At 40.2% G+C, this 23,684-nt stretch overlaps 1 long non-coding RNA gene across 1 annotated transcript; it reads left to right on the top strand.

Moving 5' to 3' along the window:
* The first annotated feature begins 683 nt into the window (after positions 1-683).
* LOC142346036 (uncharacterized) lies at positions 684-23,098 on the top strand. Its single transcript, XR_012759380.1, has 2 exons — positions 684-873; positions 22,656-23,098. It is a non-coding gene; the product is annotated as an uncharacterized LOC142346036 (long non-coding RNA).
* Positions 23,099-23,684: the final 586 nt, after the last annotated feature.

The raw sequence follows: 23,684 nt of genomic DNA, 5'->3' as shown, positions 1-23,684 counted from the left end.
TTTGTGTTATTCAATTGCGTTCAATTGGATATTTTCCAATTTTCCGTTTGTGCCCCTCCCCCCCCCCCCCCCCCGCATAGTGGATACTATTAGCACTCTCCCGTCTCCCGACACACGTGCCATTTTTTAACATAAAGATTTACTATGCAACGGCACGCCCTCTGTAACGGGGGAGCATACAACGTACTGGGGGAGGGAGGGGGGGGGGGGGGGGTTGCGGGTGGGGCGCACAAACGGAAAAGATCCGGCTTCTAACATGGATTAATCAAATGTATAGAACAAAGTCGATTGCTGCATGACACTTGAAGACACCATTACTGTCTAAACTTGATATGAAATTGTCAGATTTGAAATCGAGTCATTTTTTTTCATACAGAGTTTTGGTCGAGCATACAGTAGTTTCATATCAACCTCGGCTAGAATGACTAACCTCTCTTTTCTTAAACTGCTCATGTAGAAGACAAAAATCATTAAATACTCTAATAGAAATGTTTTAGGATCCATTCTGCCCCCCACGAGTATTTTTGTCCCCCAAATACTTTTTATGTGTTCTTATATAGCACGTTTACTACGTGACTATAAAAATATAGCATGTGCGCCTGGGGGTGATGTGGGTATAGACTAACTTTTTGTTGGATGAAATGTGGAACATTGATTGTTTGAACGCGGTAGATGGTATGGAACTTTATTTTAGTAGTATATTTCTGCATTAAATATTACCTTTAAGGTCATTCGAGCTCTCAAAAATGGACGCCAGTCACTGAGGACTATGACCTTGACAAAAGCATTTGGATTTCTGTGGGCATCTTGGGTGACCTGTATTCTACCCAGCATCTGTTTCAGCACATATCTGGCACAATATATCGACAAGATGTGCGTACTTTTTCACGTTGTAATAATTAACATATTTATTTTTTTCAATTACTTCCCACTGAGAATTACTTCCCATTTTTTCTGATTAGATTAGATTACATTTCAATTTCCAAACGCTGTATGAAAAAAACAATGCATTAGTACAATCAGCGTTTGAGAACAAACAAGTACAATCAACATTCAAATAGGCCGGAACCTGTCAAGTTATGTCTCTTTTTAAGAGCATTGACAAAATGAAGCATAACAAGAAGAAATAATTTACTGACTCCTACCAGAATTATTTTACAAAGAATTGGTTTCCTTGTATGTAATTATCCCTAAGTTTATGTGACAGACTTAAAAGTTTTGTTTCGGAGAGCTCTAACAAATTTTTGATTATTTTGATGTCCAGTTTTGCGAAAGCCTTAAATATCTTACGCACTCGCGTTACCAAAGATTTCTTATTGATCATTGTTCAGTTCACTAAAAGGTTAAGCTGTCTTTCTAGTCTCTCCACTTAAAAGCTTTTCTAATTCCAACTTGTTAAGGGCGTCATTCAATAATAGTGTGGTGAGTCTCGTCTGAGAACCCCGGAAAGCACCTTTATTAGTTCATAGAGGTGAAGTTCCTGCGCGATTAATTTTTTCAAGTCTTGTTTGACTTTCGAAAAGCGTTCAAATTTTCGAAAACAATAATTCTTCAGATGACATTTGGTACCAGTTAAATTTTTTTAAGTTCAGATACATTCGCAGTGTCATACAATAAGACTCCATATTGCAGATTTGGTCAAAACTTTGGTTTTGTGCAATATCGCAACCCACGCTAGCACTTGGTTTGAGCAAGGGGGTTCCAAATTCACTAGGATAGCGTTCGGTAGGCATCCAGGCTAACAAGCTTAAACCACACTGAATCAAGTAAAGGTAAGTTTACCATACATGTTAAAGTCAAATTAAGGTGAACAACATATAAGCGTTACCCTAATTTGAGCTAAGATAAACATTTATCTTTACGATGTTAATGTATAATTATCTTAACTTCCTTTTTTGCAATATAACGAGTATAAAAAAGCGTCTTTCCAGTGAAATTTCATCCATACTAAAGAACAAATTAAATTGGAAAAATTTGGTAGAAAAGGATTTGATAGCAAAGAATCCAAAATAAAGTAAGCAAAACATCAAAACTTCTTGTTGAGTGATCATAAAACAAAACAAGGAAATTCAAAACGAGTCTTCCTCAACCTGATCGAAGTTTAATTTATTTTCCTTATACCAAATGCACTTTGCTGGCAACAGGAACCACTTCTGCTTGATTTTAGCCTAAATGTTGTGATAAACTTATTAATGAAAAAAATTTTAAAAAAGAAAATTATCAGTTCTGTATTTCGCGGATACGCAAGCGAACCACGGAAATTCAATAATCGTTCTAGTAATCGCATATTCTGAACAATGTGAAAAGAAAATTAGATAATACACGACATACATTTGCCAAAATAGAATGAGCTTTGACCCAGATAAGTGACATCACAGCCAAAACATAGAAAATTACCCTGAAAACGTAACCCTTTAGGATAAAGACATTGTTTTTTGGCATCGTATTGTGAATAATTTGATTAGCCCTCACCCCTGTAACGAAAACAAGCCATTGATGTTGGGTGAACCCTGTGCATACTGAGCTGAGACTCACTTGAAAACAGAAAAAACTGGAAAATAGAAAATACCGGCGCTACCTTAAATTGCAGTTTAACTTAACTCAACTTTACTTCAGTAGTATCTCAACTTCTTCTTTTTTAGTTATTGCAAATTTTACGCATATTTTTTTTATCTTTTTAAAAATAAATGTTAAGTTGCTTTATTTGAAATTTACGGTAGTGCTCAATTAATTTTACGGTAAATTTAAGATGAGTTTCAGAAAACAATAAGTTAAGGCAAAATTAACTTTTCAGTTAAGTTAAACTGATTTTCTTGTAAATTTAAACGAAGTTTTTTTTAAAAGTGTTTGATGAAGCAGTCATATTTGTCAGAACACATTCTTATCAGAAAATAGATATTACTCAGTTACCCCAGTCTTATAATGCCGCAATTTAGGCAAGCTTCATACCCAAAAAAATTTCTGCTTCGTGCCCTTCGTAAATGTTTCTGTTTTCATAGCTACGCCCCTTGTATGATAGATCGACAACAACATTTGAAACTCTTTTGCAGAAAGCCAAGATAGTACAACCAGTAACCAACAAATGCCAACTCAAGCCACAATGAGTTTATATTATTTGTATGTTCTTACTACAAAAAGTGTTAATTTCCGACGTCCGTTCTGCACAAAAAAAGTTCAAAAAAATTCACTGCTCAAAAACACAAATCTTTCATGAAATTGCCACATTCATTGCTGAAAAATGCGGGCACTTTGCGGTGAAAAACATTTTTTTCGCAGCTCTTCAGTGCAATTTTAGATTATTTTTTTCGAAAAAACCTGGACACGGGTGTTAATACAGATTAGTTCTTTATTAAACTTATTGACCAATATCTAAAAAGCCGAAATTATACATAATGCTGAAAAAAATCGAAGTTTGGCATCGTTTCAGCAAGTGACACCACTGGCAAAAGGGGGCTATTATTGAAAAGAATTGAAGCGAGTGATTTGTTAACCAACAGAGACACCTAATAACTTTCCACATATGTGAATTTTTTGTTAAAATGAATAGAAAAAAGAGCGATATGCTATGACATTTAGCCGAATTGGGACAGAGACAAAAAACTCCTGAGCAATATATATATATATATATATATATATATATATTTATATATATATATATATATATATATATATATATATATAAGTATATATATATATATATATATATATATATATATGTTTGTGTCTGTATATATATTTTTATATATAATTTAAAAAAAAACTGACTGAAAAAATATATCCAAACGAAGAAACGAGCAAACGCTAATCGACAACTTGCGTCCTCGTGCAGCCTAATGTCCAGGTAAAAATGAAATATACAACATACACACGCACACAGACACACAGACATACAATATTTATAGTTTAAAAGCTTTTACTTTTTTTTAGAAAAAAGATAAGTATACTATATAATATATCTATATAAAAAACATATATGTAAGCCTTTTTCAATAACAGAACTAGCTCGACATAAAATTTAAGCGAATTGAGACTGTTTGTTTCCATTACTCTGACAAAAATTTCTTGTTTCAATCGAAAGCTCTACTTAGTCATTTGCATAATGTTATTAAATCAAAACAAGAATTTATACAGTCATATTTCAGTCTTATATCAAAAGATCATTTCTATAGCTTATCAACTATTGAGAAAACACGAAAAAGGGAGAGGCGCACGCAATAAAAAAAATTTGAAGGAAGCTTAAAGCATTAATCAAATGTATTACAAACGATGGGCTGAAAACGCTACTGATGAAATATTAACATTCTAACAAATTTTTCAATATTATATGAAAAGTGTGCGTTTTTGCGTTTTTGAATACAATGGATTGGAGATTGTGAATACAACTAGTGCATAGAATCCCACTGTTTTTCAGGCACACTGTAACAACTTCACTTTTAGAAAGCTTGGTTTTCCTGTAATTGCGTCTTCTGTGTAAAAGTTGTAAAAGGTTCTTAATGAAAAATGTTACTGAGTAAAGCGAGAGATTGTTAGCCAATCAGAATCGAGTACTTAAATACGTATAGAATTGCGTCCAATCTACATACAAAGCTGGGAAAAGGTTCAAATAACATAATTTATGTGTTGCTTTAGATAGAAACGAATTGAAGTTATCAACGAAAGAGTATTTTACACCTTTATATTTGTTACCGCTCCCTAACCGAACATAAGGGATCTTCTTGAAAAAGCAAGCCTATTGCTTCTCGTCAGTTACACTAGATAATTTCCCTAGATTATTCAACTTGTATAATTAACCCAATTGTGATAAACTTATTAAATAGATGAGAAGCAAGGAAGCAAAGACGAGTGCAAGCGCACCCGTATTTGGACAGTTCTGAATGAAAAATCACTTCACACTCTTCGCAACCTCAAAAACGTCAGCCCTCGCGTTGCACCTTTGCCCTGACGGAGATGACCGGGCTTATTTCGAGTGTTATCGATTCTGGTTCCAGAACAAGCCCTACAAGGACAGGACGAGACGCATCGCTATCAAACAGATGCAACAATAACAAGGTGAAAAGAATGACAGTGAACTCAAGGGAATCCCGATTGTGGCTGGCCAGTCCCATGAGGTTCGACAAATTCTTGATACCAGATCCCGCCCCACTCCACCGACCTCCTGTCTTTGATCTACCACATCACATGGCATCAATCTCCAGTAAAAAAAGGACCCAACTTACTTAATGCGATTTATGACATCGAACTGCTTAACTTTTTGGGAATGGCTCAACAAAAAGTCGGACAGCAACCTCTAAAACTGTAAGACAGAACCGAAACGCTGTTTAGTTTTCTTTTTGCACTAAAGTATTCAGACAGTTTAGTCGGCAAGTTCGGCCCCAAACACTGGTATCCATAAGAGTGGATAATTGACTCTAATCCTTTTTGTAACAGGTCACCAATAACCCCCACAGTTGAATTTTTTTAGTTTAAAAAATTAAAGGTTCGGAGTTTGATCAAACCTTCCGCTATTCACAAACCTTTTCCGCCAGATTGTTAAGGAAATCAAGTAGTACTATCTTTACAGGCCTCAGCGAAATTGAATATTTTTTGGAGAAGGGAGCAGAGAAACTTTTTTAAGAGCAAAAAACAACGATTTTGAAATTTTTCGGTCGAAAGTTGGGAAATTCAGACAAATTGGTCCATTATGGCTACATAGAAAAAATTGACCGCAGATATGAGAAAAAAATGTGAGAACTTTGAAAAATTGGACAGAGAATGGTGTGAGATATAAACTCACAACCTCTGGCTCAAAAAAAAATTTGTTTTCTTATTATCTTCGTATCTCGTTTGCGTACCGTACCGTCCGCTTCTTTGTCGTTCCTTAACTTCGCCATTCACAATTTTCGTTTATTTTTCATCAACGTCGCTCTCCCAAAATTTCGTTTTTCGTTTTCGTATCCGATCATTCCGTTTTTTCTTGCACTCAGAGTTGTTTTTCTCCGCCTATTTTTTTCCTTCGGTGTAGCATGTTGTCATTTATGTTGCAGTATGTTGATTAAACTAGTTTGATGTTTAGTTGCTTTGCTCTTGTTGCCTTCTAGGGTGTGACTTAAGTTTATTCTAGAGTTACGGCTGGTTGGTTCCTGGACTTTTCCAAATCACTAAATTACTAGCACCCCTGTTGTAGTATATTGATTTCTGCTGCTGTATGTTTGCGTGTGAATGTATGATTGTTAGTTGATATGGGTTTTTGCCTTCTAGGGTGTGACTTAAGTTTATTCTGGAGTTACGGCTAGATTGTTTCTTAACTTTTCCAGCTTTCATAGACTACATACAAAAGCGCTGCATGTTATTTAACTTTAACTGTAGTTTGTTTAATATTGTTGATATGCTGATCGGTTGTTTAGGTTTGAATATTGCTAGGGTGTGACTTAAGTTTATTCTGGATTTACGGCTAATAAATTTCTTGCTCTTTTCATCCAATTAGTATACTACTGCTTTGCCGTAAATTAGTTCGTTATTTGTATATATTAAGCCCCAGAACGACTTGTGCTAGTTTGTCTCTTGCAGTAGCATCTCTCCTTCTTAGGGTGTGACTTAAGTTTGTTCTGGAGTTATGGCTAGTTTGTTTGGTTGAGTTTGTTACTGTGGTCTGCTAGCATAGTGGTCCCCGACCTCCCCGCTCGCTGCTTAATAGTCAACCGCCCGTTCCTTCCCGTCTTTACGTTTCGTTGCGCGCTACTCGCTCAACGTTTCCGTTCTAACCGTCCGTTTACCCGTAGCGTCGTGAGCCCGTCGCCCGACATTTCCGTCCCGTCCGTCTCGGTTCCCGTTTCTTCGTGCGTCGCTTGTTTCGCGTTTCCGTCCCGTTCCTTGCGTCGCCCGTTTCCTGCCAGCATTTTCGCCAATTCCGTTCCGTTTCCTGTTTCATGCGCCGTTAGCCCGTCTCCCCCGCCCGTCCGTTTCGTTTTCAGTTTCGTCGTTCTTCGTACGCCCGGCCTTCTTCTGCCGGTTGCTTGTCTTTCTGTTTAGTCTCACGTTGCTTAAAAGCACGTTAGACGCTCTCTCACTTATTCCTGCTCTTCAACGTCTTGATTATCAAGTCATCGTCATTTGGGTTCGGTATAAACCACACTCCACGTGTTCGTTTTGAAGTTACTTTTGTTGCATTGAGAAATTAGCCATTTTAAGATTATGGCCGATCATCAAGAAAAATTGAAAAAGCTCTTTAATGCAAGATCTAATCTAGAGTCTGATTTATGCAACATCCATAAGGACATCACAGATGCCATAAATCGTCAAGACAGGAAGGTTAAAGCTGAACGCTAATCGACAACTTGCGTCCTCGTGCTGCCTATTGTCCAGGTAAAAATGAAATATACAACATACACACGCACACAGTCACACACACATACAATATTTATAGTTTAAACACTTATATTTTTTTTAAAAAAAGATAAGTATACTATATAATAAATCTATATAAAAAACATATATGTAAGCCTTTTTCAATAACAGAACTAGCTCGACATAAAATTTAAGCAAATTGAGAATGTTTGTTTCCATTACTCTAACAAAAACTTCTTGTTTCAATCGAAAGCTCTACTTAGTCATTTGCATAATGTTATTAAAACAAAACAAGAGTTTATACAGTCATATTTCAGTCTTATATCAAAAGATCATTTCTATAGCTTATCAACTATTGAGAAAACACGAAAAAGGGAGAGAAGCGCACGCAATCAAAAAATGTTGAAGGAAGCTTAAAGGATTAATCAGATGTATTACAAGCGATGGGCTGAAAACGCTACTAATGAAAAATTAACATTCTAACAAATTTTTCAATATTATATGAAAAGTGTGCGTTTTTGCGTTTTTGAATACAATGGATGGGAAATTGTGAATACAAATAGCGCATAGAATCCCACTGTTATTCAGGCACACTGTAACAACTTCACTTTTAGAAAGCTTGGTTTTTCTGTAATCGCGTCTTCTGTGTAAAAGTTGTAAAAGGTTCTTAAAGAAAAATGTTACTGAGTAAAGCGAGAGATTGTTAGCCAATCAGAATCGAGTACTTAAATACGTATAGAATTGCTCCAATCTACGTACAAAGCTAGGAAAAGGTGCAAATAACATAATTTATGTGTTGCTTTAGATAGAAACGAATTGAAGTTATCAACGAAAGAGTATTTTACACCTTTATATTTGTTACCGCTCCCTAACCGAACATAAGGGATCTTCTTGAAAAAGCAAGCCTATTGCTTCTCGTCAGTTACACTAGATAATTTCCCTAGATTATTCAACTTGTATAATTAACCCAATTGTGATAAACTTATTAAATAGATGAGAAGCAAGGAAGCAAAGACGAGTGCAAGCGCACCCGTATTTGGACAGTTCTGAATGAAAAATCACTTCACACTCTTCGCAACCTCAAAAACGTCAGCCCTCGCGTTGCACCTTTGCCCTGACGGAGATGACCGGGCTTATTTCGAGTGTTATCGATTCTGGTTCCAGAACAAGCCCTACAAGGACAGGACGAGACGCATCGCTATCAAACAGATGCAACAATAACAAGGTGAAAAGAATGACAGTGAACTCAAGGGAATCCCGATTGTGGCTGGCCAGTCCCATGAGGTTCGACAAATTCTTGATACCAGATCCCGCCCCACTCCACCGACCTCCTGTCTTTGATCTACCACATCACATGGCATCAATCTCCAGTAAAAAAAGGACCCAACTTACTTAATGCGATTTATGACATCGAACTGCTTAACTTTTTGGGAATGGCTCAACAAAAAGTCGGACAGCAACCTCTAAAACTGTAAGACAGAACCGAAACGCTGTTTAGTTTTCTTTTTGCACTAAAGTATTCAGACAGTTTAGTCGGCAAGTTCGGCCCCAAACACTGGTATTCATAAGAGTGGATAATTGACTCTAATCCTTTTTGTAACAGGTCACCAATAACCCCCACAGTTGAATTTTTTTAGTTTAAAAAATTAAAGGTTCGGAGTTTGATCAAACCTTCCGCTATTCACAAACCTTTTCCGCCAGATTGTTAAGGAAATCAAGTAGTACTATCTTTACAGGCCTCAGCGAAATTGAATATTTTTTGGAGAAGGGAGCAGAGAAACTTTTTTAAGAGCAAAAAACAACGATTTTGAAATTTTTCGGTCGAAAGTTGGGAAATTCAGACAAATTGGTCCATTATGGCTACATAGAAAAAATTGACCGCAGATATGAGAAAAAAATGTGAGAACTTTGAAAAATTGGACAGAGAATGGTGTGAGATATAAACTCACAACCTCTGGCTCAAAAAAAAATTTGTTTTCTTATTATCTTCGTATCTCGTTTGCGTACCGTACCGTCCGCTTCTTTGTCGTTCCTTAACTTCGCCATTCACAATTTTCGTTTATTTTTCATCAACGTCGCTCTCCCAAAATTTCGTTTTTCGTTTTCGTATCCGATCATTCCGTTTTTTCTTGCACTCAGAGTTGTTTTTCTCCGCCTATTTTTTTCCTTCGGTGTAGCATGTTGTCATTTATGTTGCAGTATGTTGATTAAACTAGTTTGATGTTTAGTTCCTTTGCTCTTGTTGCCTTCTAGGGTGTGACTTAAGTTTATTCTAGAGTTACGGCTGGTTGGTTCCTGGACTTTTCCAAATCACTAAATTACTAGCACCCCTGTTGTAGTATATTGATTTCTGCTGCTGTATGTTTGCGTGTGAATGTATGATTGTTAGTTGATATGGGTTTTTGCCTTCTAGGGTGTGACTTAAGTTTATTCTGGAGTTACGGCTAGATTGTTTCTTAACTTTTCCAGCTTTCATAGACTACATACAAAAGCGCTGCATGTTATTTAACTTTAACTGTAGTTTGTTTAATATTGTTGATATGCTGATCGGTTGTTTAGGTTTGAATATTGCTAGGGTGTGACTTAAGTTTATTCTGGATTTACGGCTAATAAATTTCTTGCTCTTTTCATCCAATTAGTATACTACTGCTTTGCCGTAAATTAGTTCGTTATTTGTATATATTAAGCCCCAGAACGACTTGTGCTAGTTTGTCTCTTGCAGTAGCATCTCTCCTTCTTAGGGTGTGACTTAAGTTTGTTCTGGAGTTATGGCTAGTTTGTTTGGTTGAGTTTGTTACTGTGGTCTGCTAGCATAGTGGTCCCCGACCTCCCCGCTCGCTGCTTAATAGTCAACCGCCCGTTCCTTCCCGTCTTTACGTTTCGTTGCGCGCTACTCGCTCAACGTTTCCGTTCTAACCGTCCGTTTACCCGTAGCGTCGTGAGCCCGTCGCCCGACATTTCCGTCCCGTCCGTCTCGGTTCCCGTTTCTTCGTGCGTCGCTTGTTTCGCGTTTCCGTCCCGTTCCTTGCGTCGCCCGTTTCCTGCCAGCATTTTCGCCAATTCCGTTCCGTTTCCTGTTTCATGCGCCGTTAGCCCGTCTCCCCCGCCCGTCCGTTTCGTTTTCAGTTTCGTCGTTCTTCGTACGCCCGGCCTTCTTCTGCCGGTTGCTTGTCTTTCTGTTTAGTCTCACGTTGCTTAAAAGCACGTTAGACGCTCTCTCACTTTTGTCACTTACTTTCTCCGAGTAAATCATTCCTGCTCTTCAACGTCTTGATTATCAAGTCATCGTCATTTGGGTTCGGTATAAACCACACTCCACGTGTTCGTTTTGAAGTTACTTTTGTTGCATTGAGAAATTAGCCATTTTAAGATTATGGCCGATCATCAAGAAAAATTGAAAAAGCTCTTTAATGCAAGATCTAATCTAGAGTCTGAGTTATGCAACATCCATAAGGACATCACAGATGCCATAAATCGTCAAGACAGGAGGGTTAAATTTGAACGCTTGGTTTCTAAGTTGAAGGATGTCTTCAGTAAAGTGGTACAGTAGAATGAAGAATTATTTGACTTGGCCAGTGAAGCGGAGAACCCAGATTCAATTTACCCTGTCCTTGAGCAATTGTTGGATGATGTAACTAATAACATTGATAAATTCTTGCTTGCGGCTAGAAACTATATTGACTCAGTCGCTCACCGAGACAACGTATGTGAGGGCGTTAACCCTCAAGGACAGTCTAAGAGAAGTTCACTTTCGAACAGCATCATCAATGTCTAGCCAGCGTGAACATGACTTTCTCATGGCAAAACAAAAACGCGAAGAGGCCGAGAAACAAGAACAAGCTGCCATGCACCTCGCTAAACAAAAACACGAAATTGCCATGGGAAAAAAGGCGCTTGAAATATAAAGGGAGATGATGGCACATAAGAATAAGAGGAAGACCACCGCCAGCGTGTTGCCGCAGCTAAATTAGATGAGGTTGAATTAATGGATAACCATTCAATGTTTAGTCACCACTCAAGTGATCTGAATTTGATTAAAAATAGGGGATCAGATAGAAGTCAGAGACTTGTTCGGGATTGGGTAAATTCTGTTCCAGCAGGTAATTCATTGACTGCTGCAAGTAAGTCAAATTTTTCTCGTCCTGGTTCAGCAACTGCTGACCCTCCTGTTCAAGATACTGCCCCTAGTAATCCTCCAAAAAACACAAGTAATGTTGCCGGTAACTTGAATCATCTTGAAATGCTTTCTCAGTACACACGGCCAGGAGTTTCAATTTCTGTTGCTCAGCAAGAAGCGTTGTATCGGGAATACCTCCAGGCTCAACTGCAGCAATCACTCAGTGATCAAAGGGTCGAGCAGGCACGCAGTCCATCAGAAAGTGGTAAGGTGAACCCAGTGAACCAAGTACCAGTCGATGTACAAATTTTCGCACTCCCACCACTTCAGCCACCTATGCAACCTCCCCGGTCAACGACACCCGTTATGGCTCCAACGAACTCCATTTTTGTACCTGATTTTTCAATAATCCCACAGGCATATCAGTTCGTGGGTCAGGAAAGCTCCAGTGTGACTTGTTAATTACAAATGTCAATGCCTCATTTTCCGCAACAACAGAATCCACCTCAAAGTAACATTCCACATCAAACACAAGTCCCTATTGCCCATTCCTCTCATAATGTCCCTTCACCTCTAAATCCACTCGTGAACCTGCCTCCTGTATTCCCGCCTCAACAATTATATAATCGCAGCCTTCCGTAGTTCCGTCACCCATTCCAGCGAGCGCAACAACATACTTAACCGTCCCCAACAATCCACAACAAAACATTGTCCATTCACCTCAAACCCGCCTGGTACCGTGTCCTACAGCACAAAACCTCCCCAGAACTGTAACCTTGATTTAAACCTGTGGAGTTTTCCTCAAAATAAACCCCCAAACGTAAACCAGGCGACAAATAATGCTACCGTCTTCAAAAATGTTAAACCGTACCTACCCCAAAGCACAGCTAACCCCGCTATCAGTCTTCCCATCTTGCAAATGAGTGCACAACATAATCCAAATAGCAACCACGCAGCAACTTGTAGCATCCCTGTTAACCCCATTAGTACAACTACTAACATCGCGCCACCTTTTGTCACGCCGGTTATACATCCAACATACGGGCATACTGCTCCGATACCATTGTGCTGGGGTGGCCCACCGCATCCCACGCCTCCTGCACCAGCATCTGAAAATGCAAGTCTGATTAAGGCAATCACTGACGCCTTATCTAGCAAGAGGAATGACCCACTACCCGAATGGAAGTTGTCCCAATACAATGGGGATCCTCTACAGTGGCACGAATGGTATGGTCAGTTTAAAAGCGCGGTTGACTCTCAGTCCTTAACTGATGATGTAAAACTGACATACCTTAAGACCCTTGTAACTGGTAAAGCTAAAACAGCTATAGCTGAGTTCGCTTAATGCGGCGCAATGTACAAAGACGCACTGAGGACCTTAGAACGTAAATTTGGCCAACCGCAGGCGGTCGTAAGTGCCCATTTGGTCAAACTCAGCAGCTTTCCACCATTGAGGATGCACAATAGCGACAACATCATTAACTATTCAGGGTGCATTTCAAGTCTTGTCGGGGTATTTAAATCGCTCTCATACGATTCAGATTTAAAGAGTGCTGCGCTTCTTAACACCGCCGTACAGAAGCTTCCACCCAATATGAAGGAATCGTGGTCACTTCTCACGGTCAAAAAGCATTGGCTGAAACCTGCTCTTTTGGATTCCAACGACTGGTTAAAGGAGAAGGCCGAAGCGCACGATTTAATGAAGAATACCGCATTTAAAGCAAGGACTGAGGATACCAACAAGTCAGTAACAAGATCAAAAGTTGCTCCGAAGGCATTTGCTGCAAATACGCAACACAAGAGCAGTGTTAAGCCGCAACAGAGTTGTCCGTCACCACCAATCTCTAGTTGCATTGTATGCAAAGACAGCCACTGGCTGTGGGAATGCCCTGTCTTTAAGGAAAAGACTCCCACGCAGAGAGCCAAGGTCGTGGCTGATGCAAAGCTCTGTTTCTCTTGTTTGCGGGATAAACATATGTTCAGGCAGTGCAAAAATCCCCGTGAATGTAGAAAAGATGGTTGCAACAACTCCCATAACACCTTACTTCACGGAGCTGAAGAGGTTTTTCCAGCTAAACCCTCAACAAACAACAACGTCAACACTTCGAAGTCGAACGCAGGTACTAGTAGGCCATCTACCGGTCAACAGCAACCAAGCAAAACAACCACTTTGTCTTCCGTGACGGATGTCAAAGGCCTCCTTCAGGTCACGGAACTGAAACTTACTAATTCTTCTGGTACTAGTACTACAGAGTTGGTTTTATGCGATACCGCCTGCAGTAACTCTTGGGCTCGGTTTGTTTGCAGGGTATCACATTAAAACTGACCGTTAAGGGTATAAACACGGAAGAACTGATCGACACAAAGGCAGTTCAATTGACTGTGACACCTCACAAAGATCAAGACTTCGAAGCATTCACTGTACGTCCCTATGTGAGGGAAACATTAAATGTAGGTTCTGACATCATTGACGTTAAGTCCATGCAAGAAACTTACCCACATCTGGCCGTCCTAGACCCAGTAAGATATAGCTATGGGAACATTGAGATCATTTTTGGACAGGATGTCTACCATGCCATCCGCCCGTTAGAGTACTTTGCAGCCGACAAAAAAGTGATCACCGTTTGCTGTGCGCTTGCCCATAGGTTGGGTTTTAAGCGGCCCACTTACGTCAAGTTCAAGTTTAGTCTCAACATGTTTCAAAGCCAATGTCGAACAAGATTATGAACTGGGTTGTCAAGTTAAGTCCTGGTATGATATGGAATCGTACGGCGCGTACAAGCAGGTTGACCCACGATCCGCAGCGGATGCTCGCGCGCATAAAATACTTGAAACAAAAACTTTCCATAATGGCCAAAGATACGATGTCGGTATGTTGTGGGTTGATGACAGCATCCAGCTCCCGAATAACTACTTTTCGTCACTAGTACAGCTTAAGTCTCTCGAAAAGCGGCTATCGAGAGATACATCTTTGAAAGAAAACTATGCTAATACCATCCGTGAAGACTTGGAAAAAGTTTACTTAATTACAGTCCATGATGCTCACAAGGCCGAGCAACAGTCGGTTAAAGAGTGGTACCTACCACATCATCCCGCAATCAACCCGAACAAACCGGGGAAAGTGCGTAGGGTATTAAATGGTGCAGCAAAGTTCCACGGTACTTCTTTGAATAAATCTTTGCTCACTGGCCCTAACCTGCTCCAAAACCTAATCCACGTACTACTTAGGTTCCGTCAACATCAATTCGCCGTGTCCGCAGATATCGAGGGTATGTTCCTCCAAGTGGGTGTTTCTGACTGTGACCAACCATCATTGCGTTTTTTGTGGCGGGAGGACCCCAGAACAAATGTTGTAGTGTATCAATACACGCGCCATATATTTGGGGCTAAAGACTCGTCCACATGCGCTAACTATGCATTGCAACGCACGGCACGAGACAATGTCAGTCAGTACCCGGAAGCAACCAAAGCCGTCCTAGAAATCTTCTCCATATCGGTGGGTTCAAGCTTAATCAGTTTGTAAGCAATGTACCAAATCTGGCTGATCGAATTGATGGGTCACCAGTCCACCGAATGAAAAGTAATTGCCTCATTTAAGGAGGAATCTTCGCACGTGCTTGGGTTGAAATGGGATCACAACAATGATACTCTAGTTGTGAGTCGGGGTACCTCCAGTACAGTAACTAAGTCTTTAACACAACGCTTGGCCTTGAGCCTAGTGTCTAAGGTATTCGATCCCATCGGCCTAGTGGCACCATTTAAAGTTGGTACCCGATTGTTACTAAAGGACATCTGGCGTGTCAGCGGGCAGCACTGGGATGAAGAATTACCAAAAGACACAGTTGAAAGGTTCCTCGAATGGAGTGTAGAACTACCCAAGCTTGTCGAAATCACTATTCTAAGGAGCTACTTTTTCGGAAACTTCGAACACCTGGAACTACACATGTTTGGCGATAGTTCTCAAGAGGTCTTCAGCGCTGTTGCATTCCTCCGAGCTCAAGTAAAACCTTCTAGTGGGCCAAAAACGGAGCTTGCATTCGTCCTGGGTAAAGCTCGCGTAGCACCCATGAAGGTGATGACAGTTCCAAAGCTGGAGCTGCAAGCTGCCCTACTGGCCGCTCGGCTGAAGCGAGACATCTGTCGAGCCCTTACTGTGCATGTTAACCAAGTTTTTATGTGGACTGATAGCACTATTATCTTGCAGTGGCTTAACTCCACAAGCAAACACCCAATATTTATTGCAACCCGTGTATGCGAGATTTTAGAACAAACTAGCGTTGACGAATGGAACCACGTAGCCTCAAGCGATAATCCAGCAGATGCTGGTACTTGTGGTATGTCCGCTGAGGTTTTGCAATCAAGTAGCTGGGTGTGGGGTCCAGATTTCTTAAGAACCAAGCAATTCCCGTCCGAAACAAGCACTGAAGTAGTTAAAAACATCAAACTTGGTATAGTAACTGAAGAAAATGACGAAACTAATACATCATTAGCCGCATCCGTAACCAAGTCAACCAAGGAACTGCCCCCGCAACTAATTCCCTTCGACAAATATAGTTCTTATCAAAAGTTACTACGGATAACAGCGTACCCACTCCGCCTGCTACCTTCTCACGAATGTTACCGTAATGCCGATGGTAGCATCATAGACCCCACAGAGCTTGACGAAGCCGAGCGTCATCTCCAGTATCTTGTCCAAGGAGAGTCATTCAATGCAAAAGACCTCCTCGAAAACAAGCCCGTTAAACGGAGTAGCCGCATTGCTCCGTTTTCTCCCTTTATTGGGCGAAATCACCTAATCCGATCGGCTGGCCGCATCAAACGGTTGGTCGAAGTTGACTTTGATGTAAAACTTCCTATCGTTCTCGACGCACGCCATGCTTTTGTAAAGTTGTTCCTTAGGCACAACCACGTTAAACATCATCATCAAGGTATTGACTACCTGCGGGCTAAAGTACAAGAACGCTATACCATCCTCAAATTACGATCCTCACTGCGTTCCATTAAATCCAACTGCGTCACGTGCAGAAAGTTCCGAGCTGCCACTATCCAACCAACCATGGCTGACCTCCCAAAAGAAAGACTTGCATACCAGTCTCCTCCGTTCACGAACACCGGGGTCGACTACTTCGGCCCGCTTTACGTTACTGTACGTAGGAATACCGAGAATAGGTTGGGTTTCCTCTTCACGTGCCTTACTACTCGCGCCGTTCACGTTGAAATCGTTCCTTCCATGGACGCCAGTTCGTGTGTAATAGGAGTGGAGCGGTTTGTCTCCCGTCGGGGTACACCAGCCATTATTTGGTCTGATAATGGTACTCACTTTGTTGGTGCGGAAAAGGAACAACACGAGAATATCGAGAAGTGGAACTTCATCAACATTGACGTCGAACTCGCCCACAAAGGCATTAAGTGGAGGTTCAATCCGCCCAGTGCGCCACACCAATGTGGCATCTGGGAGATGCTGGTACGTAGTTTTAAGCGAATGGTGAACTGGGTGAACCTTAAGACCGGTGAACTGGGTTGTCAAGTTAAGTCCTGGTATGATATGGAATCGTACGGCGCGTACAAGCAGGTTGACCCGCGATCCGCAGCGGATGCTCGCGCGCATAAAATACTTGAAACAAAAACTTTCCATAATGGCCAAAGATACGATGTCGGTATGTTGTGGGTTGATGACAGCATCCAGCTCCCGAATAACTACTTTTCGTCACTAGTACAGCTTAAGTCTCTCGAAAAGCGGCTATCGAGAGATACATCTTTGAAAGAAAACTATGCTAATACCATCCGTGAAGACTTGGAAAAAGGTTACTTAATTACAGTCCATGATGCTCACAAGGCCGAGCAACAGTCGGTTAAAGAGTGGTACCTACCACATCATCCCGCAATCAACCCGAACAAACCGGGGAAAGTGCGTAGGGTATTAAATGGTGCAGCAAAGTTCCACGGTACTTCTTTGAATAAATCTTTGCTCACTGGCCCCAACCTGCTCCAAAACCTAATCCACGTACTACTTAGGTTCCGTCAACATCAATTCGCCGTGTCCGCAGATATCGAGGGTATGTTCCTCCAAGTGGGTGTTTCTGACTGTGACCAACCATCATTGCGTTTTTTGTGGCGGGAGGACCCCAGAACAAATGTTGTAGTGTATCAATACACGCGCCATATATTTGGGGCTAAAGGCTCGTCCACATGCGCTAACTATGCATTGCAACGCACGGCACGAGACAATGTCAGTCAGTACCCGCAAGCAACCAAAGCCGTCCTAGAAATCTTCTCCATATCGGTGGGTTCAAGCTTAATCAGTTTGTAAGCAATGTACCAAATCTGGCTGATCGAATTGATGGGTCACCTGTCCACCGATTGAAAAGTAATTGCCTCATTTAAGGAGGAATCTTCGCACGTGCTTGGGTTGAAATGGGATCACAACAATGATACTCTAGTTGTGAGTCGGGGTAACTCCAGTACAGTAACTAAGTCTTTAACACAACGCTTGGCCTTGAGCCTAGTGTCTAAGGTATTCGATCCCATCGGCCTAGTGGCACCATTTACAGTTGGTACCCGATTGTTACTAAAGGACATCTGGCGTGTCAGCGGGCAGCACTGGGATGAAGAATTACCAAAAGACACAGTTGAAAGGTTCCTCGAATGGAGTGTAGAACTACCCAAGCTTGCCGAAATCACTATTCTAAGGAGCTACTTTTTCGGAAACTTCGAACACCTGGAACTACACATGTTTGGCGATAGTTCTCAAGAGGTCTTCAGCGCTGTTGCATTCCTCCGAGCTCAAGTAAAACCTTCTAGTGGGCCAAAAATGGAGCTTGCATTCGTCCTGGGTAAAGCTCGCGTAGCACCCATGAAGGTGATGACAGTTCCAAAGCTGGAGCTGCAAGCTGCCCTACTGGCCGCTCGGCTGAAGCGAGACATCTGTCGAGCCCTTACTGTGCATGTTAACCAAGTTTTTATGTGGACTGATAGCACTATTATCTTGCAGTGGCTTAACTCCACAAGCAAACACCCAATAGTTATTGCAACCCGTGTATGCGAGATTTTAGAACAAACTAGCTTTGACGAATGGAACCACGTAGCCTCAAGCGATAATCCAGCAGATGCTGGTACTTGTGGTATGTCCGCTGAGGTTTTGCAATCAAGTAGCTGGGTGTGGGGTCCAGATTTCTTAAGAACCAAGCAATTCCCGTCCGAAACAAGCACTGAAGTAGTTTAAAACATCAAACTTGGTATAGTAACTAAAGAAAATGACGAAACTAATACATCATTAGCCGCATCCGTAACCAAGTCAACCAAGGAACTGCCCCCGCAACTAATTCCCTTCGACAAATATAGTTCTTATCAAAAGTTACTACGGATAACAGCGTACCCACTCCGCCTCACGAATGTTACCGTAATGCCGATGGTAGCATCATAGACCCCACGGAGCTTGACGAAGCCGAGCGTCATCTCCAGTATCTTGTCCAAGGAGAGTCATTCAATGCAAAAGACCTCCTCGAAAACAAGCCCGTTAAACGGAGTAGCCGCATTGCTCCGTTTTCTCCCTTTATTGGGCGAAATCACCTAATCCGATCGGCTGGCCGCATCAAACGGTTGGTCGAAGTTGACTTTGATGTAACACATCCTATCGTTCTCGACGCACGCCATGCTTTTGTAAAGTTGTTCCTTAGGCACAACCACGTTAAACATCATCATCAAGGTATTGACTACCTGCGGGCTAAAGTACAAGAACGCTATACCATCCTCAAATTACGATCCTCACTGCGTTCCATTAAATCCAACTGCGTCACGTGCAGAAAGTTCCGAGCTGCCACTATCCAACCAACCATGGCTGACCTCCCAAAAGAAAGACTTGCATACCAGTCTCCTCCGTTCACGAACACCGGGGTCGACTACTTCGGCCCGCTTTACGTTACTGTACGTAGGAATACCGAGAATAGGTTGGGTTTCCTCTTCACGTGCCTTACTACTCGCGCCGTTCACGTTGAAATCGTTCCTTCCATGGACGCCAGTTCGTGTGTAATAGGAGTGGAGCGGTTTGTCTCCCGTCGGGGTACACCAGCCATTATTTGGTCTGATAATGGTACTCACTTTGTTGGTGCGGAAAAGGAACAACACGAGAATATCGAGAAGTGGAACTTCATCAACATTGCCGTCGAACTCGCCCACAAAGGCATTAAGTGGAGGTTCAATCCGCCCAGTGCGCCACACCAAGGTGGCATCTGGGAGATGCTGGTACGTAGTTTTAAGCGAATACTTTACACCATCCTCGGTACTCGCCGTCTCACGGACGAAGTTTTGAACACTACTTTTTGTCTGGTCGAACATGCAATTAATTCACGTCCGTTAACGCCCGTAAGCGCCGACCCGTCTGACCTAGGCGCATTAACACCTAATCAATTTCTTTTCGGTAACCAAGCACGTAGTCTCCCTTCAATCATTGGCGTAGATGACTTTGATCACCGTAAGCGTTACACCTGCGCGCAGTCTTACGCTAACGCTATTTGGTCTCGTTGGATCAAAGAGTACGTCCCGACACTGAACCGACGTTCTAAGTGGCAGACGCCTGCCAAGCATCACCTTAAGACCGGTGATTTGGTTTGGGTAGTTGAAGAGACCAACCCAAGGGGTTACTACCCTACTGCTCGGATCGCTCCGCCGTATTGCGCATGTCCTCCGGATCGCTCGTTCGCCCATTTATAAAATTGGTGCCGATTCTCCCAACATCTTCTTGGCCGGACGATGTTACTGAGTAAAGCGAGAGATTGTTAGCCAATCAGAATCGAGTACTTAAATACGTATAGAATTGCGTCCAATCTACGTACAAAACTAGGAAAAAGTGCAAATAACATAATTTCGTTAAACCTAATATATAAACCTATCAAGTAAGGCTCGTTTGAACTTAATAATCTTAGGTTTTTTGCTCGGTTTCGAATAGAATGGTGACCAGCTTTGATCTCAAGTATCAAAGCTAGACTGATACAGTTAAATGAGCAAAAAGGCTTTGCCGTCTAAAAAGCACTTGTTGCTATGTACGTATTACAGCTTCTGCGTTGAATTGTTGACCTTTGCTTGCAGAACACGTTGCTTTGTACACCGATAATGCTGACACGTTGTTGCTATCATCGATGAGTTAAAACGTTGATATGCTCTCCGCAATCTTAATGCGATTAACATTACTTATACATTGTTTTATGTGTTGCTTTAGATAGAAACGAATTGAAGTTATCAACGAAAGAGTGTTTTACACCTTTATAAAAAAGACAACAAAAACGGACATAAATATTTACCAGTAACATTAATTCATGATTTCAGCCAAAACCTAACCATCAGCAAAAATTATATTTGGAGTGAAAAAAAGTTGATGAGTCAGGTCAATCGAGAGACCAAATTCCATATCGAAGACAATCCGGCAATTACACAATTACAAATATTGGCAATTACAAAAATAATTTTTTAAAAATATTTATAAATTGAAAATCATTAAAATCGGTAGTTATAATCCAAAATTAGTAAATAGATGGAATTAAAAATATATGGAAGCCGTTAAGGTTTTAGATTGACAGAAATATGCCGTACTGAAACAAAAAAAAACCACAATTAGAGGCAAAAACAGAAAAACTTCAATAAGTTTCGTGAGAGAAGGGCTTCGCAGTCGTTAAAACTAAAAGACAACCAAGAAATCTTTTAAAAAATTTTGTTTCTGGATTTTTTTACTTCCCAATTATTGCAATGCTTAATGTGATTATTTGAAAAATGAACAAATAACAACCTCCAATACAGAAAAGTAGGCAATAATCACAAAACTTTAATAAAATTTCGTCGTAAGAAAGCCAAGACAATAATTAAAAGCAAAACCACTATAAGGAGCTTTCTTTTACATCACTTGCAATAAGTTCTGGCCTGTTTATGTTTAGATTAAGCTGCATTTGAACAGAAAAAACGAAAAAGATATGCATAGTTCATTGCCATTCTCTTGAAAAATGTACATTAAAAATCATTAGAGGCATTAGATAAATACTGAACGCGTTGTGTAGGTCCATCCATCTACAGCTCCTAGATATCAAAACAAGCTATTAACAAAAGGAAATCAAGTGGCTGCAAAAAGAGTGACGTAATATCAAGGAAAAACAAAAGATATCATTTAAAATTTATGAAAACTCATTGTTAAAGACATAAATACTATGAGCTCTTCTCTGAAGACATACAATATATCTTCATTTTGCCCCCCTTTTTTTAAAAGGGATCCCTCATTAATAAGGCCCCGATTAGTTTGATTTCATTCTTTTCAGTAATAAACATAAAGATAACCAAATTGCTAAAATATATCGAAAAAAAAACCGCCCCAATATAATCCGATTAATTACTGATTGTAAGTTTCCAAGATGAGTCAAAACCTAGCCCTGACTTTGCAGCGCGTCCAACAAAAATAATTAATGATTCCGTATAACTGCAAAATAGATCAATTGACAATTAAAATATTTCAATAAATAAAAAATAAATGATGCTTTTTATACAATTAATGAGTTAATTTTTCGAAAAACCGGCAAAACTTTTTTTCAGAAGACTGCTATAGGAAACGAAAGTGCAGCAGCCATTTCTGGAGTTTTCAATGATTATGACAACAGATGTTAGGTCTCTACGTCCTGCATATTTGATCAAAATGGGATAAAAAAGCGTATTTGGAGCCATTTTTGATTAAAATATTTCAAAAATTTAAAAATTTAGCAGAAATTTGAAAAACACTCAGATAAAACCTATTTACAAAACTCATCTATCTTTAAAATTTAAAGCAATAGCATTTTTGTTAACAGTTTTAACAAATCTTATCAAAACTGGCAAAAAATACGAAAAAAATGGAATTCCGTCTGCTATTCACAAAACTTTAAACCTCGATAATCCCCTGTAAAAAAACACAAAAAATGGTTTTAACTCCATATTATACACTGCACAGGATTTCTAATGATGCCAGTCCTAATGCTTTACGATGAATATATCGATCAGCCAAAATGGACTGAACAAAAAAAGACTGAACATGGACTGAACAACAAAACCCATTTGAGTATATAGTTCCTCCCCCACAAGTGGGTCGAAACAAAACAGAAATGTAGCTGCGAATGAGAGGTAAACTGCAAAGCAGATTTATTGGCAATCAAAATATCAGGGGATTTAAAATGAGTCAACTCAAAAAATTTTGTTCAACCTTTAGAAGCCCCTACAGTGACGTGTGGGTATTTTTCGAATCAATCGTGAGGGAGAAAGCGAAATGGACTACTGAACGAAAATACTTGGCTTTCTTTCACTCTCTTTTGAAGGCAGTCAAACACTCTTACGGGTTCATCAATTCTATTCTGTTGATAGTTCTCCTCAGATCATTTCAGGAACCGGCTAAGATGTTCTTCAGGTGGTGTAAAGGGTTCTGTTTTGATCCGGACTTGGAAATTGCTGACGACGAAAAACAAGTTGATAATAGAATTCAAAATTCTGCTAAGATAACGGGATGAATTGAAACTGAATGCATTTGCTATCGCTTCAGAAAATCTTGAAATCTAACCGTTTTTCCTTCTGAAAAAAAAAAGATTTTTTTCCCAATTCTCAGTATTTCGTTATGCTTTATTCAAAAGATCGACAGAGTTAAGAATCCTAATTTAATCTAGTATACAAGAGAAAATACACGTTGTTCGAAAGCTACCTGTTCACACCCTTTTTTCGTAATTTTGAAGTAACAAGTTTCATCTTTGAATGTCAAATTATAAAAAAAATTGTACTGCATTGCATGATCAATGGATTTAGACATTTTACGGAAGTTTTACATTCTCCTACACCTTAAACTTGTGGCAAATTAGCGACTTAAATTAGTCCAGAAATGTGTGATACATTAGGCAGAACAACGTACATTTGGTCTTTTTCGGCCAATTTGACCAAATCATGGACAAATATGACAATACCTTGTCCCATTTCTCCAAAATTTATGGCACTACTTTCCATGTTTTTTTTACATTCAATTACTCTACAGTTAGAGTTCTGGATTTCATTAACAATGATCTAAAACATTGTTCAGAAAGTAAACAATATTAGTTACCAATTTATGAGTAAGCTCAAACCAGCTATTTGACTTTTTAACCCGCAACTAGTAAAATGAAGAAGTTTTGGCGAAATAAAAATCAATTAGGCGTTCTTTGTTTTCTGCTTAATTGGCACATCGTCAGCACTTTTCGTTCGACGATAGCGCAAAAAC

This window comes from Convolutriloba macropyga, chromosome 9 (assembly GCF_964194025.1).
Source record: "Convolutriloba macropyga chromosome 9, txConMacr16.3, whole genome shotgun sequence".
Lineage (NCBI taxonomy): Eukaryota > Metazoa > Xenacoelomorpha > Acoela > Convolutidae > Convolutriloba > Convolutriloba macropyga.
Note: the sequence above shows the minus strand (reverse complement) of the source record. Positions and strands in the feature narration are given on the sequence as shown.